The following is a 17,891-nucleotide window of genomic DNA, read 5'->3' on the forward strand; positions in this document are numbered from 1 at the left end:
AATACTACATGACTCTCTTCACTCCTGTCCAGACATGCTGGGTTGATCACTGGACATTTCTACCTAAAATTCTTATTGCTACTGCAGTGTCCAGCCTGGTCACTGTGGAAATACACAGCAGCTTTCCTACTGCTTTACAATACTGTCATTGCTTGGCAGTGGATTAATCTCATGTCAGTTCTTTAAATGAGCTGTTGTCATCTCTTACTTCCTTTGCTTCCATCATTTTGAAGTGTTCCAGCATCTCAGTGATCATTTGGTTTTGATTGAGGAAGAAATTTTCTTCTTTATTCCTCTCAATTTGATACCCCAGGTAGTGTGTATAGGTAAGGATGGCCATGAACTGAAAAAATGCAGATCAGTTTGTGGTGTTCAGTGTTCCTTCTAAGCTGCGTTAGTGTGAGTTAGTGTGTGATGCAGTGGGATGCCCTCTAACATGCTACAGATGCCAGACTCACAGGGGATCCCCAGCTGACTCTCCTCTACCTGGGCCAAAGGAGGCCAAACTAAAAATAACTAGAGAACAGGCCTTCTCTATAAAAGCACCCCAATGGTGGAACCAGCTGCTGGAAGAGGTGCGGGCCCTACGAAACCTTAGCCAATTCCGTAGGGCGTGTAAAACCGCCCTCTTCCGGCTAGCCTTTCAAGATGGAGCTTGAAATAAACATCACACCATCACTAATACTAATAACTGAGATAACAGCGTGTAGAGATTATTTTAGACTGCTTTTAGATTGTTTTAGATTATGTAAAATTTAATGGTAAATTGTAATTTTATTGAATTGTATAACTGTTTTATTGTTCAATGGCTTTGCCATACCTGTAAGCCGCCCTGAGCCTGCCTTGGCGGGGAGGGCGGGGTATAAATAAAATTTTATTATTATTATTATTATTACCTGTCCTCTACGTTTGGTGAGACTGAATTTACAGGGTCTGTTATGGCCCCCAAAGAAGGTGCCCCCAGGAAAGTGTTTTTGAGTAAAATAACTATTGCAGGTCCAAAAGGTTCAGAAGTGTACAGAATGGACCTTGTGCAATCTAAAGGGATCAGACACACAGAGGACCCTCTGATGCTCCTCTACATGCCCTCCAAACTATGTACAAATTGGACGTGGGCTGTCTGAGCTATAGCTCCTCAAAGATGCCTCCAAAAAAATGCCAAATGCAGGTTCAAATGTATATAAAGTAGACCCCATGCAAGCTACACACACCTGACAGACCTTACCATGCCATCTGCCCCTCTACAATCTCTCCAAGTTGGGGGAAGATTATATTTCTGAGGTTCTAGTTACGAGCCCCCTAAAAAGGACTCTCCATTTTCCTCCTTGGCAAAGACAGCTGCAGTTCTAGGAGTCTATGGAATGGCTTGGCAACAAGCCAGTGACACCAAACTCACAGGGAAACTTCATCTTGGCAGACCCTTCCCCCCAGCCAGACACTTGATGCAAGGCAAGCATTTCCCCTATGCTCACAGATCCCCTTCCCCCAGGTCTCCAAGGCAGGTTCTGAGGACAGAATGGCAAACATCCCTAGAGTTCCAACAGGGGTCCCCCAAAGTAACCCCATGACAGCTTGGCAGGGATCCTAGCCACACAAGACAAGCAAGGGAAGCATGCCCACAAGTTTTATAGCTGAAAGACATAGGGCCAGAACACACCCAGCAACTGCAGAAAAGTAGAAGAACATGTTGACCCAGCCAGGCCACCCCCAAATCTTCAAAAGCAGATTCTGAATGACAGAAAGACAAATATCCCCAAAGTTCTGACAAGAGCCCCCCAAAGTAACCTCATGACAGCTTGGTAAACACCCTAGCCACACAAGACAAGCAAGGGAAGCATTCCAAGAACTCTCACAGGCCCTCCAAAGGTCCAGACATCCTGCAGCAACTGGGTTATATTCTTCTACTTTGGAGATGAAAGGAAACACATTAAGCTGGTTGGACCCCTCCCCCCCACAATGTCTCTAAAGGCAGGTTCTGAACAGCAGAAAAGCAAGCATCCCCCAGAGTTCCTAAAGGGTTTCCTATAGAAACCCTATGACAGCTTGGCAGGCTCCTTGCCATTTCTATGAGACTCCAATTTTTCTTCTTTGCCACTCCATTCTGCTCAGGAGTGCATGGTGTTTTGGGGGATTTTCATACACATTGAATAATGAACATTCAATTCACTTTGCAACTTTGCAACTGGATTTTACTGTGTGAAACAGCAACATTCACTTGCAAATAGTCCCTGAAGTGAATTGAAACTGCATTATTTAGCATGTGTGAAAGCATCCACAGTTGTTTAGCATTGAATGCCTTGCTGTTTAAAGTAGGCTTGCAATTTTCCCATTATCAGTCATGCATTGGAACATATTATTGATAGGGATGTGCACCTCAAAAAAATGAAAACAAACAAAAAGCACATTTTTTTTCTGATAACAGGGAGCCAAACAATGTTGGTATTCCTGGTTTTCCAGGCACCAAATACCAGTTTGGTAGTCAGCTTCAGGTCTCCCCATCTCAGGATTCTGATATTATTCTGCTCCATTATTCCCTATGGGGAATCTTTTCAGAGGTCTGGGCTGTTTTTTGAGCAAATGGCACCAAAATTTCAATAGAGCTGTTGGTGCCTGTCCAATGAATAACTCCCATGTTTGGACCTATAAGCCCCTGAACAAGGTGCCCCAAGTGTTGACTATTGGAGGGACATCCCATGCTTTCTCTAGCACCTAGAATAGCTAATGACACAACAGCAAGCAAAGCAACCACTGGACAAAAGCCTCCCAAAAGAACCAACAAGCCTCAAGAAGCAATGCAGAATGAGGGAATCCCAACAGGAGCAAGGAAAAATCTGGTAAGCCTAATATAACAAATAACAAACCAGAGAACCCTTCAGGTCAAACTGTTTTAACAAGGAAAGCTGTAGCAACCCCAACAAATGTCAAATCAGAGACTCCATGCCAAAATGTACTATCGAAGAATTCAAGTCAATGTTGAACCAAAGAATCCAATAAAAACCTCAAACCTGATGTAAACCAAATTGAGAAAAGATCACAATGAGGCAAGAAAAACAAAATCATTTGCAAAGGACAGAATCAAAGCCAAACCAACATGGCAGCCCATACCAAGTCCTGGACACAGACACAAAGAAAAATGAAAGAAAAGCCCTTCCTGGGAGCTTTAAAACACTGGCTCCCAATTTTTCCAGTTAGTTCTGAATATTACCAGGGTTTTTCAGGATCCATTTCCCAGTACTCCAAAAAATCCTGGATACCATCCAGAGACATGAATATATCTGAGAAATACTGATAAAGATATATATTTGGACCAGAAATATCCATATGCACATCCCTATTACTGAGTATGGCTACAATTTTAAAAAATATTCTAGCCTCTCACTCTTGTGCTTTATGCAGTACAGTGTGATAAATCTGAAGTGGGCATCAATTAATGTTATAAAGTATTTATTCTCAGCCTGGGTGGTTTTCCTAATCAACCCACATACACTACTGTGCATTAGTTCCAAAAGGTGATGCTTGGCTCTGCTTTGAATGCTCTTAGGCAGCTGGATATATGTTGTCTTAGCTTAAATGCAATACATGCATTTCATTTGTGTGGGGCATTTAGCTTTCACTAAATCTTTTGTCAGGCCCTTGTTTACAAGTTCCTTTATTGCTTTGGGGTATCTGTGCCCTAGGCATCTATGCCATAAGTGAATGCACTTGTCATGGAAGTTTTGAATCACTGCTCTGGCTTTTTCACTTTTAGTCATAAGTTTATATAAATGGTCATTTGAGATTCCCCTCACCAGGACATTTTGACCTTTCCAGATAGTGCACTCTTTCTTATAGAAATATATTGAAATTTTGCTAGTGTTTGTTTTTTTAAAAACTGGAAGTGATCCTCCTTCTAGTTCTGGCACAAACAAAACATTCTTCATAAGGTGTGCTGTGCTTGCTCCCTGATGGAGGTAATATAGTCCTGTCTCTTTCCCCATGGCCTGGGGTGTTTCAGGATTCTTTGGAACATTTCCTTTGGACTTCTGGGCTACGTTGCCTTGATCTCAGCAGGGTCTACGGGTCCTCCTGCCTGCAGCCTCTCTGAATCAGGCGGGTGAAGGGGTGCCACGGATGTGACACCCCCAAAGAGGCCCTGAAGGGGTCTCTTTTTGGCATGGGGCATTTACAGCAAGACAGGGGCACAACAGCTGTTGTTCCTGTTCCCTCTGTATGCCCCGAAGCTCCCCCCGTCGTGATCGCTATTACAGCAGCAAGAGGTGAACGGACGATTGCTTGCTTCTCTTCTCTTCAATAAGCTTTTGATCTATCACTTCCCTACCTCAAGCATGACAATTCTACGCAGCAAGTAAGTGTGCTTTCAGTGCCAATGGCTAATGGGTCATTTTACATTTCAATAAACGGGCAGTTCAAAGGAAGGGAAAGAGGTCGATACCTCCAATTTGCCTGTGAATGAGGCCTCAAAAAGCTAAAGAACATCTTTAAGTACTGGAAATAATTTGAATTAACCTGAATATGGATACTTAAATCGACCCAGATTATAATTGGATATTTGTTAAAGAGACTATTGTTCAGCTGCAATATGGTCTGAACAAAATGAGATACTTGTTAGAGGGATTTCTCCTTGTCGTCTGATTGAAATTCATACGCTAACACTCAAAACTCCAGTTGGGGGAGATTGAGAAGGACAGGCTATCCGGGACTCTGAGCTACTTTTCAACTTGGATTAATGGACTGAGTTTGCTGAGAGAGAAAAATGGCTTTGCTAAGCGAAATCTTCCACAAAAAAGATATTTTAAGCTGTTTGAATTCTCTGAAGCAGGATCTTGGTTTATTGAAAGAGTTGGTTAAGAAACAAATGGGAGCTTTTGTGCTGAAAGCTAGCGAAATCGCAAATCTACATGAGCAGAGTGCTAAAGAGAACCCGGTGTCGTCTGTGGAATTGAAATGGGAGAGCAACTCATTGGGAAATGAACAAAAGAAAATCAAAATGGAACCCTATGGCATAGTTAAAAAAGAAGAGGGACGGTGGCTCAGTGGTAGAGCATCTGCTTGGGAAGCAGAAGGCCCCAGGTTCAATCCCTGGCATCTCCAAAAAAGGGTCTAGGCAAATAGGTGTGAGACCCTGGAGAGCCACTGCTAGTCTGAGAAGACAATACTGACTTCGATGGACCAAGGGTCTGATTCAGTATAAGGCAGCTTCATAAGTTCATATGTTCAAGACCGGAAATGGAGATTGACTGAAGTCATATTGAGAGGAACAAAGGCTGTGGAATTTTTCCCACTTTCTTCAAGAGGGATGACTGCATTAAGGAGTAAGAAGATACATTTTAACCAGAAAATCATGATGTGGAAATTTTTCAGAAAGAAGAGCTTCCTGAACTAGATCTCTCTCTGTGGATAGTTGGATATGGACTTTGCAAGAAAATCTGATATGTGATATTAGAAGACTAAGTGAGATTCCCCCCCCCCCCTTTTTTTGGGCTATAATAAGTTGTCTTATCTAGAATTATATGGACAAAAAAGCTAAAGGACTAAAAAGTTTTTGAAAATAATTTTATGTAAAAATAGTTAACCTAGATTAACTTTTAAGAAGGCAGACAGCATAATTATTTGGTAAATCGATAAACTTGTCTTTAACAGATAATGATATTAGCTTTTTATGTTTGCTATCGATATAGGTAATCCTACAAGTTAGTCTATAATTGTTAAGAAGGTAGACATCATAATTATTTTGTAAAATAGTAGATCTCCTAATATATTTGTTTGAAGAAATTGTCTATAATAAGATAGATAAATTATTGTGTTCTATTTCTAGCCTGTTAAGGATAAAGATATTGGTCTCAGACTGTATTAAGGAGAGAGAAGGTGCATTTTAGTTATAAATCAAAATATAGATTTCTTTTTAGCAAGAAGGGTCTCTTGAAATGTCTCTATCTTTGTGGGCAGTTGGGTATGGAACTCTCAATAAGAACAGGTATGTGACTTTTATTTTTGGGTTATATTAAGTTGCTTTTTCTAGACCAATAGGGATATAAGAGTTGGATTAATTGTTAAAAAGGCAGACAGCACAGTTATTTTGTAATCTGGCAGATTTGCTTTTAATACGCCTCTCTGGAGAAACTGTTTATATTGAGATAGACAAAATACTATGTTGTATTTTTTTTAGTTTCTTAAGGATAAAGATATTAATTTTATGTGTTTATGTTAATGAGGATATTGTTAAACTAACAAACTAGTCTGTGTTTTCAACATGGTTAAGCTAAATCAGCCAGTTCTGTGTTGAGTTTGCTCTGCCTTTTTTATACTTATTTGTGTTGAAGAAAAATCGTTTAGGCTTGTATTGCAAGTAATAGTTCAGTAAAAATGTTTTATAATGAAAGATAAAAGATGGTAAAATACATGGAGAACTCTATACTTGCAGGTAGAACGAATTGGGTATTTTATTTGGAGGTAGAATTATAACTGATTTGTACTTTTCTCTTTTTCTGCTTTTCCCATCCTGTATATGCCCTTCACCCCTTTTATGTATCTATGCTTATGTTTCTTCTTTTTGTAGTTTAAATCAATAAAAATGATAAAAATTGGAACATTTCTGTTATCTGGTGCTTGCTCCACCATGGTTGTGAGCAGCTAGCAGGATTCGGTGACGTTTTGAAGGGACTTTCGACACTATGTCAAGTTCCCAAATTTCCTTCAATAACGATGACTCTCCATGAAATTGGATAAGTTTTTATTGTAAGGATCTGGATACACTGATGCTGACTTGTTGCCAAGTAGCATCAAAAGTGATACACAATGGCACAGATTCAGATCATATACCCTTGCAATGATCTTTAAAAGTACGCCTGAATTTAGGGCGCAGAGACAGTTCATATATAGTGGCTACAGGTCATTCACACACATTCACTACATAGATTTCCCCTAAACATCCAAGGGAGTGAGCAATGACCTTGGTACCAAGGTATCTCCCAGCTCCTAGGAGGCCAAGCAGGTGAACTTCTGGTCATGCAGCAGACTAAGCATTGTTACCCACACATTCCACATTCTGCATCAAAAGAAGAGGAAGAAACACAGCAACAGAGATAACAGGAAGGGGACTTGACAGTGACTTGTAGGCCTTGAATCTATGCACACTCCAAGTTTCTTTTTTGCCCCCCCAGTCAGAATAAAGAGGCAAATGCATTGTGAGGTAAAAAACAGGGCCACTTTATTGAACATAATTAACCGGTATGGGGCCTAAACTAACCTAGGCATGCCTAGGGACTAAGAAACCCTACCTTGCCTCGTATGTGGGCGAGCCACCCCACCCCAGACATGAGCCATCAAATATGGCTCACGCCTGGCCAGCTGGGTCATAAATGCCCTACCCACTAGGCCTCGCCATTTCAGGGGAGGGCTACCAGTGGGCAGGACCCCCCTGCAGAGCGCCGTAAAGCACAGCTGCCGGCCAAGCCTGCCCCCCAACCCCCCAACCCTGGGTGGTCAACATATTCTGAATATCCCCATTAACCCCTGCCAAGTGGCTGAACTTAAACAACCAACCTAACTAGGATCCGCACCTCAAAACAAGCAGTGTAAGGTAGGAGAAAAACACTCCCATCCGAGCCAATATGATGGAAGCGAAAAAATTCCTACCTGGCCCCTTGAAACAGGCGACCAGATAAACCTGCACTACTGCTTGGTGGGAGGGAGGGTCGAGAGCTGCAAGCAAGTGTGAAGTCGCTGGGCAGGCCTGGGACCTTATAAAGCCTCAGAACTCCACCCCATCGCGTTCCCTGGGTGGTCAGGACAGCTGTTAGCCTCCTTTCCTTCTGGGGAGGCAAAGACGGCCCCTGGCCTTAGCTGTGAAGCGGCACGGCCAGGTAGGGGCCAAATTTCCCCCGCAGTTGGAATAAAGAGGCAAACGCATTGTTTGGGGTAATAAACAGGGCCACTTTATTGAACATAATTAACTGGCATGGGGCCTAAACTAACCCAGGCAAGCCTAGGGACTAAGACACCCTACCTTGCCTGGTATGTGGGTGAGTCAGCCCATCCCAGACATGAGTCATCAAATACAGCTCATGCCTGGCCAGCTGGGTCATAAATGCCCTCCCCATTAGGCCACGCTTACCCAGAAGGAGCCATTTCAGGGGAGGTCTACCAGTGGGTGGAACCCTCCGGTAGAGCGCCATAAGGCACAGCTGCCGGCCAAGCCCATCCCAACCCCAAAACAGTAAATTCTGGGTGGTCACCATATTCTGAATATCCCCATTAATATCCTGCCAATATCCTGCCAATGCCAGTGCCAAGCCTCCGCTTAGGCACTCACAGCCATCAGGTGGCCTAGAGCCACCCAGAGTCCTAGGTGGAGATCTTCTAAAAAGGCCCTGTTGCCCCCCACAGACAGGTGGACACCATCGGCTCTATACAGCTCTGCCTGCTCGACCCGTATATCAGGGTGTGGCAGGTAGGTGCCCAACCCCTCCTCCATGGCCTTTCGCATGGCCCTATTGGCCTTGCGTCTGGCCCTCTCAATTCCCGCCAGGTCCCAGGTGGCCCGCCAGACCCGGCGAGGCAGAATGGCAGACCATATAATCTGCACTCCTGGCCACCTGTCGTGAACCACCCTGAGGTCATGAATAGCCTACAGCAGAAGGGCCTTGACCTTCATAAGGCCCAGGTCGTTCCCCCCGAGGTGTATCAACACAACATGCGGCAGAGGGTTGTCCCTCCCCTGAAAGAGAAGTGGCAGCAGCCCGGTCCACCGCAGGCCCCGCCGACCCTGCCACTCCACCACAGCTCATTCTCTGAGCCCAAACTGCGACCCAAATGAGCCCAACGGGGCAACTGTGCTGAAAGGCAACTAAAAGTTGAGGTCACCCAAAGGACTCACATAGGCCCGGTAGACCAAAGAGCACCAGCGCCCAACCCGCTGAATAGCTGAGTCTGGGTATCCCAATGCTGCAGCCGTGGAAGCGGCACCAATATGGAAAGAGTGGGTGCCAATCTTGACCCCACCTAGTCCCAGCCTCAGGAGAGCCCTCGTAGTGACAGCCCAAAATTGGTATTTGGTCAGGGGGGAGCTGTCGTTATGACGGAATAACACCCCGTGCGCGTCTCCCCTGACTGCAACATACTGCCTGAGAGCCCGAACAGGGCATAACTCCCCTTGGTCACATGGGCCCAGGGTGACCAAGGTGCCCAAGCCCCTTTGGTCAGTCTTGGAATGGCGTATCCACAATGTAACCTGTGACACACCTGTTGCCAAACCCAGTGTAGTCCCTTGAGAACTGCTGGGGAGATGGGCTGTCTGGAATCAACCCAATGGCCCTGCTCACGCCTCCACCTGTCCAACATCTTACGTAGCCAAAAATCCTCCAAATTATCAGGGAAACCTCTGGCCTTGCTAATAAATGCCAAGGGAGCCAGCTGAGCCCGTACTGACTTCATCTGCAGGCCCTTATCTTTGAGCTGCCCAGTCATAAGCCTGGCGCGTGCTCAGGGCCAGGGCTAACTGAATTGCTCTGTCCACCTCGGCGCGCCAAACTTCCATAATTCTGGGGGCATCTTTACTGGCACAGTGTCGGCCTCCGGGGCGAGCTGCCGGAACGTCTCCATCTGTCGACAAACTAGCATCTGCCACCCCCTTACTTACCCCAGGAACGTGTATAGCCAGGAAAAGCACATTTAAACGCAAACATTGCAGTGTAAATGCCCTGACAAGGCCCATCACTGGCTCAGATTTAGAGGAGAGGGTATTGATCACGTGCACCACCGCCATGTTGTCGCAGCAGAACATATATTGAACATATGAAGCTGCCTTGTACTGAATTAGACCCTTGGTCCATCAAAATCGGTATTGTCTACTCAGACTGGCAGCGGCTCTCCAGGGTCTCAAGCTGAGGTTTTTCACACCTATTTGTCTGGATCCTTTTTTGGAGATGCCAGGGATTGAACCTGGGACCTTCTGCTTCCCAAGCAGATGCTCTACCACTGAGCCACCGTTCCTCCCACATAGTTGGCCAGCTCCTTACCCCACAGTTGCATTGCCACCACAATGGGAAAGAACTCTAAAAATGCCAAGTTCTGGCAAATGCCACTGCTCAACCAGTCCTGAGGCCATTGCTCAGCGCACCAGTGGTCGCAGAAGTAGACCCCAAACCCAATCAAGTTGGCTGCATCAGATGTGACCTGCAGGTCCGCCTCGATCTTCATATCCTCTCTCCAAAAAGAAATGCCATTGAATGAACATAGAAACTGCCCCCATACTTCCAGGTCGCTCCGCATGCCCTTAATCATTTGAATTCTGTGGTGTGGAAGCCTCAGCATGCTCATGGTGTCACATAAATGCCAAAGGAATGCCCTGCCTGGTGCCACCACCTTGCATGCAAAGTTAAGGTGACCCACAATCTGCTGCAGGGAATCCTTCCGTTTGGCCATCAACATAGATAGCCTCGCTCTAAGGTTCTCTACCTTCTGCATCAGCAGCTGTGAAGCCTGATGAGTGTTGTCCAACTCAATACCCAGGAAGGTCAGGACAGTGGAGGGGCCCTCAGTCTTCTCATGAACTAACGGGACTCCCAGTTCCCCCTCCAGTATGTTGGCGCACTGTCCTGTCCCCGCACGGTCAATGAACAAGAAGTCATCTGCTGACCCCGCTCTCATCCGAAGAATCCACTCCAAAAATGTGCTAAAACGCTCGAAGGCAGAACAGGATACAGATCATCCCATCGGGAGGGCCCTGTCCATATAAAACTTGCCTTCAAACGCAAACCCCAGCAGTTAAAAATCCTCGGGATGAACTGGCAGAAGTCGAAATGCTGACTTAATGCTGACTCACATTTAGCCATTTCTGCGCCAACTCTGCAATGCCGCACCACCTTGACCACCTGATCAAACGAGGTGTACTGTACAGTACACAGGTAATCAGGTATAGCGTCATTCACGGAGCCCCCCTGAGGGTGGGAAAGGTGGTGGATCATGCGAAATTCGCCCGCAGGCTTCTTTTATACCAGACCCAATGGGGATACCCGTAGGTTTACAACTGGGGGAGTTGCAAAGGGGCCCAAAACCTGGCCCTCCGCACACTCCTTGGCTATCTTGTCCCAAACTACGTGTTTCATGTCAAGCACAGAAGGTAAATTGGATGCCATCACAGGGCCCCTTGGGCCCTGGAAAGGAATCCGAAAACCCTCAGTGAACCCCTTTAATAAATATGCCGTCAGTGTGCCTTGGGTACCCTGCAAGGAGCTCCCTAAGTACCTTCAGTCTTATGGGACTGGGCCCCTTTAGCAGCCTGCTGGATGTCTGCGCCTGGCCACTTAGCCCCTCCCCGAGGTTTCGTTTTGTTACATGCCGCAAAGGCATGGGCTCCCCCACTTGTGCTTATACTTGCACATCTTCCTTGGGCAAACTCCCTGCGAGGTGTACTCCCAGTACAACAGCTGGGGTTGAACTGACTGGCCCACTGCCCAGTGGGACCCCTGGGCACCAGCCTGCTTGCTGACCAGGTGGTCACTATCGGACCTATTCCCCGCATTGGGCTTTGCTGGGGACATCAATTGCAGCCACAACTGCTGATTGATCTGGTTCCAAGGAATATTCAGATTGAGGGCCGCTCTCATGTGGAATTCGTCGCCATACTGCAACCATGCAGCCCTCAAGAAATCTGTGTAAATCTTGTAGATTATATTGCAGTACTGAAATAACATGGCGACCCATAAAGGCTGAGCCTGCGCTATAACACCTGTGTATATGAGAAAATCCGGCAGCCAGTTGGCCCAGGTCCTCTCCACCTTTTTAATTTTAATTTCTCTTTATCTTTATCGTCCAGCTCCTCCTTCTCTTTCTTCTCCAAATCCCTATATAGGAGGCTGAACACATCAACATACTCGCCCCTGAGTATCTTCTCCGTAGTGGTAGCGGTAAGGTGATCCCCCAACGGCATAGCTGTGTCACCAAAAGGGCGGTGAGGGAAAGGTATAGCTCCATAAGAGCCTGGGGAAAATCCCCATGGCCCCCACTGGTGGTAGGGCCAGCCCTGCATCCACTGCAACTGTGGGGGCTGCCCCCATGGCAACACACCTCCCCCAGCCTGCTGCGTCGCGGACCCTTGTTGGGTCGGCTACAGACCCTCCGGAGCTGAGCACTGCTAGGTGCCCCACAGACCCCAGGACATGGCTGGCGTACTGACTGCCCTGGACACCGCTGGCTTAACTGGCAATGTCCCCATCCCACTCAGTACCTGCAGCGCTAAAAGTGACCCCACAGGCGCCAGTGCACTCAGCAGGGGAGGGGTCCCAGGGCCAGCTCCCGCCATGCTGTGAAGTGTCACTCTGACCTACTGGCTCCACTACTGCCACCGGCACCGCTATCGGGGCGCCTCTGCTAGGTCCCGGCACCGCTGCTTGAGCGCTGTCCTCCTCGTCCATGGCAGGTTCCTCTTCGTCCATCAGTTCCAGAGCCGCCTCCTCATCCCTCTCGGCGGGCACCAACTGCCCCTGTAAAACAGACAGCCGAGCCAACACCTTTTCAAATGCCCTGGTGGAGGTCCTGGCAGACTTCCTTCCCCTCACTGCACTGGAGGGCCCAGCGCCCAAATTTTGTACCCTCTCCAGGGCGGTCAGCTTTTCAATAATGGCCCTCCTACACATATATATTCAATCGTGTCAATGCCTTTTCATATCCACGATGTGATATGGCAAAGAGCTTCTGAAAGACCAGTACGAATAAGACAGGACCCTTTTTTAAAATCTATCCTTGATGTCTGGGACTATATGAGATACAACTACTTCCCAACTTATGAAGATTCACTTCTTTTATTGGACAAACATGGTACTTACCTGCCAAACTTCAGCAACAATATCAAAAATGGCATCAGTATGGGGTTGACACCCTTAATGACTTAATTAAGAACAAAAAAATTATAAAGTATCACTAGAAGAAAAACTATTTTTTCAAATCAATTGGTTAGAATATTATCAACTTAAACATCTCCATGAGTCTATTAAATTAATAGAAATAGTAAAACAACCATTAACATTATTTGAAAAAAATTTACAGTCAGAAACAGGTATTTCTAAAGGGATACTCTCCAAAGTATATCAAGCCATTTTATTTAATACAGAAACTAAAAGACTACCATATCAACAAAAATGGCAAACATTATGTAACTCCAATCTTACAACTGAGATATGGGATAAAATTTGGAATAGCTATGCTTCAGCTACTCCTATTTTAGAACTTAGGCAACAAACCTTGAAAATTATAACTTTTTGGTATACCACACCCCAGCAATTATCTCATATAACAAAAGAGCTTTCACCACAATGCTGGAAGAAATGTGGTGAGATTGGCACATATATACATTGCTGGATGGACTGCCCAGTAATAAAACAATTTTGGAATATAATTCTTCAAAAAATAAAAGAAATTACTGGATTCTCATTGGAATTAGAATCAGAAATGTTGCTTTTGAATGTACAGCCTCATTATATACAATCTAGGTCTACCTATGAAATGATAACTATGTTGCTATATGCAGCAAAATCAAGTATTGCTCACCTTTGGAAAAGTGAACGACAACCAACATTAAGCCTATGGCATAGAAAATTATGGAATTTTTATTTAATGAGTGAAATAACATCTAAAATAAAATCAATACAGAATCCTCTTCAGGTTAATACCTTTCAAATCGTTTGGTTTCCTATTCTAGAATATTTAATGGCTCAAGGTGAGATTTCTAATATAATAAAAAAATATTATTTGTATTAGCTAATTTAATGTAACAACTTATATAAGTAACAAGACAAAATAATTTTTAGTTGATGTAGTTCAATGGTCATATGGTAAATTTATTAACAATCTGGTATGAGATAATACCTACTTTATATGTATTGTTAAATTATTCCTTTTTATTGTTCAAGTGTTTGATTACAATAAAAATTGTTATTACAAAAAAATAATAATAATGGCCCTCCTAGTGAAAGCTTCCTCCTCTTTCCCAGGAATGTTGCCACCAGAAGGTCTCTTTGGCGGCCGTCACATGGGCTGCTTCCCTTAGGGGTACCCTATCCCTTCTTATGGGCCATGTCCTCCCCCAGTATACCTAAACACCCAAAACAAAAATGGGGGTGGGGGGTGGCAGGTGTCACAACAGCCCACTAACTCCCGCTTCTTAAAATAATTTTTGAGGAGGTGGGGGGGGGGGCTGGAAGGCGCAAGCCGCAAACACTGTGCCTTAACTCTCTGGGAAAGTCCCGGCCTCGTCTCAGCCACCTGCGCCCACTCCGAGCACACACGACCCCACTGAGGCCCGTTGGCACAAAAGAAAAAACGGGGCTGGAGGCGCGAGCTGCAGAAGTGCGCCTCGACTCGAAAGACCCGGCTGCAATGTTCCACTGTGGCCGCAAGCCATGCCACCGCAAGCTGCCACTGCTGAAAGCCACTGCCTCCAAAGGCTGCTCGCTGGGGCCGCAAGGCCCAATGATGCAGCTCTCAGTACCTACAGGAGGATCGCACAGAGTGTCCACTTTGCCCGAGAGCTGCTAGTGACTGCGAAGTCGCTGGGCGGGGCTGTGGCCTTATAAAGCCCCAGGTCTTCGCCCCATTGCGTTCCCTGGATGGTTAGGATGGCTGTTAGCCTCCCTTCTTTCCGGGGAAGCAAAGATAGCCCCCCGCCTTAGCCACGAAGTGCTGCAGCCAGGTGGGGGCTGAATTTCATGGGTAACTATGAAGCAGCTAGCCCACTTTCCCTCTGCAGTCTCCTCTATATTGGCCCTTTCCTTCACTAATCCAGAGACACGGTTATGTTGCTCACCTTTCCAAATTGAATGGTTTTTCTTAGGTTTCCAGCTTTCTTGCAGTGAAAAAACACCATGACTTTTGATTTCTGCTCTGTTCATTTTTAAGTGCTTTCTCTACTCTCCCCGTCTCCTTTCACTCTTGCTTCCATTCTGTGTTTATCTGCTTGCCTTTAACATATCCTAGAGGTAGCTCTGATTTTGGTCTGGCTTCAAAAGCATTATTTCAAGAGCACTGACTAAGGCACAGTATGATTCAGGAAAACTACATGACAACAATGCAGCTACATGTGTGGTATAGGCACTGTGTTAAGAGCCACTATGGGCATCTGTTGTGGGGAGATAAAGGGAAGGCAACTGTAAGCCACTGTGAGACTCCTTCAGGTAGTGAAAGGCGGGATATAAAAAACTACTCTTTTTTTCTTCTTAATTTATTTCTCAATTTCCCCAAGCCTTTCCAGCCAAGGGTTCACATTCACCTGCATTTCCTGCCTCCTTTGCGGACTCATCCAATGTAGTTTGTGTAGCAGTTACAATCTCCTATTTAAGTTTGCATGCTCATGCAATCTTTGTAATGCCTGACATATACCATTTGAAGTTTCTTCTTTTCTAACATGGAGGAGTTGATCATACTCTATAAGCAGACTGATAATTGCTTTTGCTTTCCTGTTCCTTTTATCCCACTTTGCCAGGTTTTCTGCGGGCCTGTCTGTGCTAATTACTTTCTAGAGGTCATCCTTTGAGAAAAGCATTTGCCCCCCCAGTCGGAATGAAGAGACTGACACAGTGTGTTGGATAAAAACCCGGGCCGCTTTATTGAAACATAACTTGAACGATAAGGATGGCAAGAGGTATAGGCCTACAAGAACAAGCCCTGGGGTCAAAACACAGGACCCCGCCTTGTCCAGAAGGGCGAGCCACCCTGCCCCCAGCACACGGCCACTACCATCTGACTGGTGCTGAGCGGCCAGGCCCAAACTCCACCTCCACCTCTGTCGGCATCAATCACTCAGGAAAGATCCGCCCAGGTGAGGCTTTGTTGCAATCTGCACTCCCAGCATTGAGCCGTGAAGCCCATCTACCGTTCATACAGACCACCTGCACCCACTGGTGCAGAGCCATAGGTGCTCCCCTGAAAAGGCTGTAGCCAATACCTCATCCTGCCAAGTGACCAAATCTACCTAACCTCACCCCATACTCCCTACACTATCCTGCAGTACAAGGTAGGCAAAAAACAAATTCACACAGGCCAATTCCGTGAAAATGAAAAAATTCCTACCTGGCCCCTAATAAGGCGACCAGTAAAACCTGTACTGCATAGGGCGGATGGGTGGGCCGGGAGCCACGAGAGAACTGCGCAGCACGGGCGGGAGCCCGGGCTTAATAGCCCTGACTCCACGCCCACTCCTTGAACTCTCGGATGGCCGGGAAGCCGACGTCAGCCTCCCTCCTTCCGGGAGGGCAAAGCACGGCCCCCAGCCTATGACTGGCGTTGCCAGTGAGGCTGGGAAGGGGCCGATTTGCCCTCCCCAGTCGGAATGAAGAGACTGACACAGTGTGTTGGATAAAAACCCGGGCCGCTTTATTGAAACATAACTTGAACGATAAGGATGGCAAGAGGTATAGGCCTACAAGAACAAGCCCTGGGGTCAAAACACAGGACCCCGCCTTGTCCAGAAGGGTGAGCCACCCTGCCCCCAGCACACGGCCACTACCATCTGACTGGTGCTGAGCGGCCAGGCCCAAACTCCACCTCCACCTCTGTCGGCATCAATCACTCAGGAAAGATCCGCCCAGGTGAGGCTTTGTTGCGATCTGCACTCCCAGCATTGAGCCGTGAAGCCCATCTACCGTTCATACAGACCACCTGCACCCACTGGTGCAGAGCCATAGGTGCTCCCCTGAAAAGGCTGTAGCCAATACCTCATCCTGCCAAGTGACCAAATCTACCTAACCTCACCCCATACTCCCTACACTATCCTGCAGTACAAGGTAGGCAAAAAACAAATTCACACAGGCCAATTCCGTGAAAATGAAAAAATTCCTACCTGGCCCCTAATAAGGTGACCAGTAAAACCTGTACTGCATAGGGCGGATGGATGGGCCGGGAGCCACGAGAGAACTGCGCAGCACGGGCGGGAGCCCGGGCTTAATAGCCCTGACTCCACACCCACTCCTTGAACTCTCGGATGGCCGGGAAGCCGACGTCAGCCTCCCTCCTTCCGGGAGGGCAAAGCACGGCCCCCAGCCTATGACTGGCGTTGCCAGTGAGGCTGGGAAGGGGCCGATTTGCCCTCCCCAGTCGGAATGAAGAGACTGACACAGTGTGTTGGATAAAAACCCGGGCCGCTTTATTGAAACATAACTTGAACGATAAGGATGGCAAGAGGTATAGGCCTACAAGAACAAGCCCTGGGGTCAAAACACAGGACCCTGCCTTGTCCAGAAGGGCGAGCCACCCTGCCCCCAGCACACAGCCACTACCATCTGACTGATGCTGAGCGGCCAGGCCCAAACTCCACCTCCACCTCTGTCGGCATCAATCACTCAGGAAAGATCCGCCCAGGTGAGGCTTTGTCGTGATCTGCACTCCCAGCATTGAGCCGTGAAGCCCATCTACCATTCATACAGACCACCTGCACCCACTGGTGCAGAGCCATAGGTGCTCCCCTGAAAAGGCTGTAGCCAATACCTCATCCTGCCACCACCAATGCCAAGCCCCAACAGACGGCCCAGAGCCGACCCCAACCCCAGCCGTAGCTCGTTCAATAAAGGCCCGGGCATCCAGCTCAGATGACCAAAAAGAAACCCATCCAACCAAATAATTAATAACCAATAACTGGCAGGGATGGGACCTAAACAGGAGAAGCCCTGGGGTCACCCCCTGACCCCGCCTTGTCCAAAGGGTGAGCCACCCTGCCCCCAGCACAAGCCCGCCATATTCGGGTTGTAGCTGAGCGGCCAGGCCCCCAGCCATTCTTTACCTGGGCTAGCATCAATCCTCCATGGAGAGATCCGCCCAGGGGAGGCTCTCAGTGATCTGCATTCACCACACTGAGCCGTGTAGCCCATCTGCGGTTCATACAGACCACCTGCACCAATGGTGCT

Source organism: Heteronotia binoei, chromosome 2, assembly GCF_032191835.1.
Source record: "Heteronotia binoei isolate CCM8104 ecotype False Entrance Well chromosome 2, APGP_CSIRO_Hbin_v1, whole genome shotgun sequence".
NCBI classification, from domain to species: Eukaryota; Metazoa; Chordata; class Lepidosauria; order Squamata; family Gekkonidae; genus Heteronotia; species Heteronotia binoei.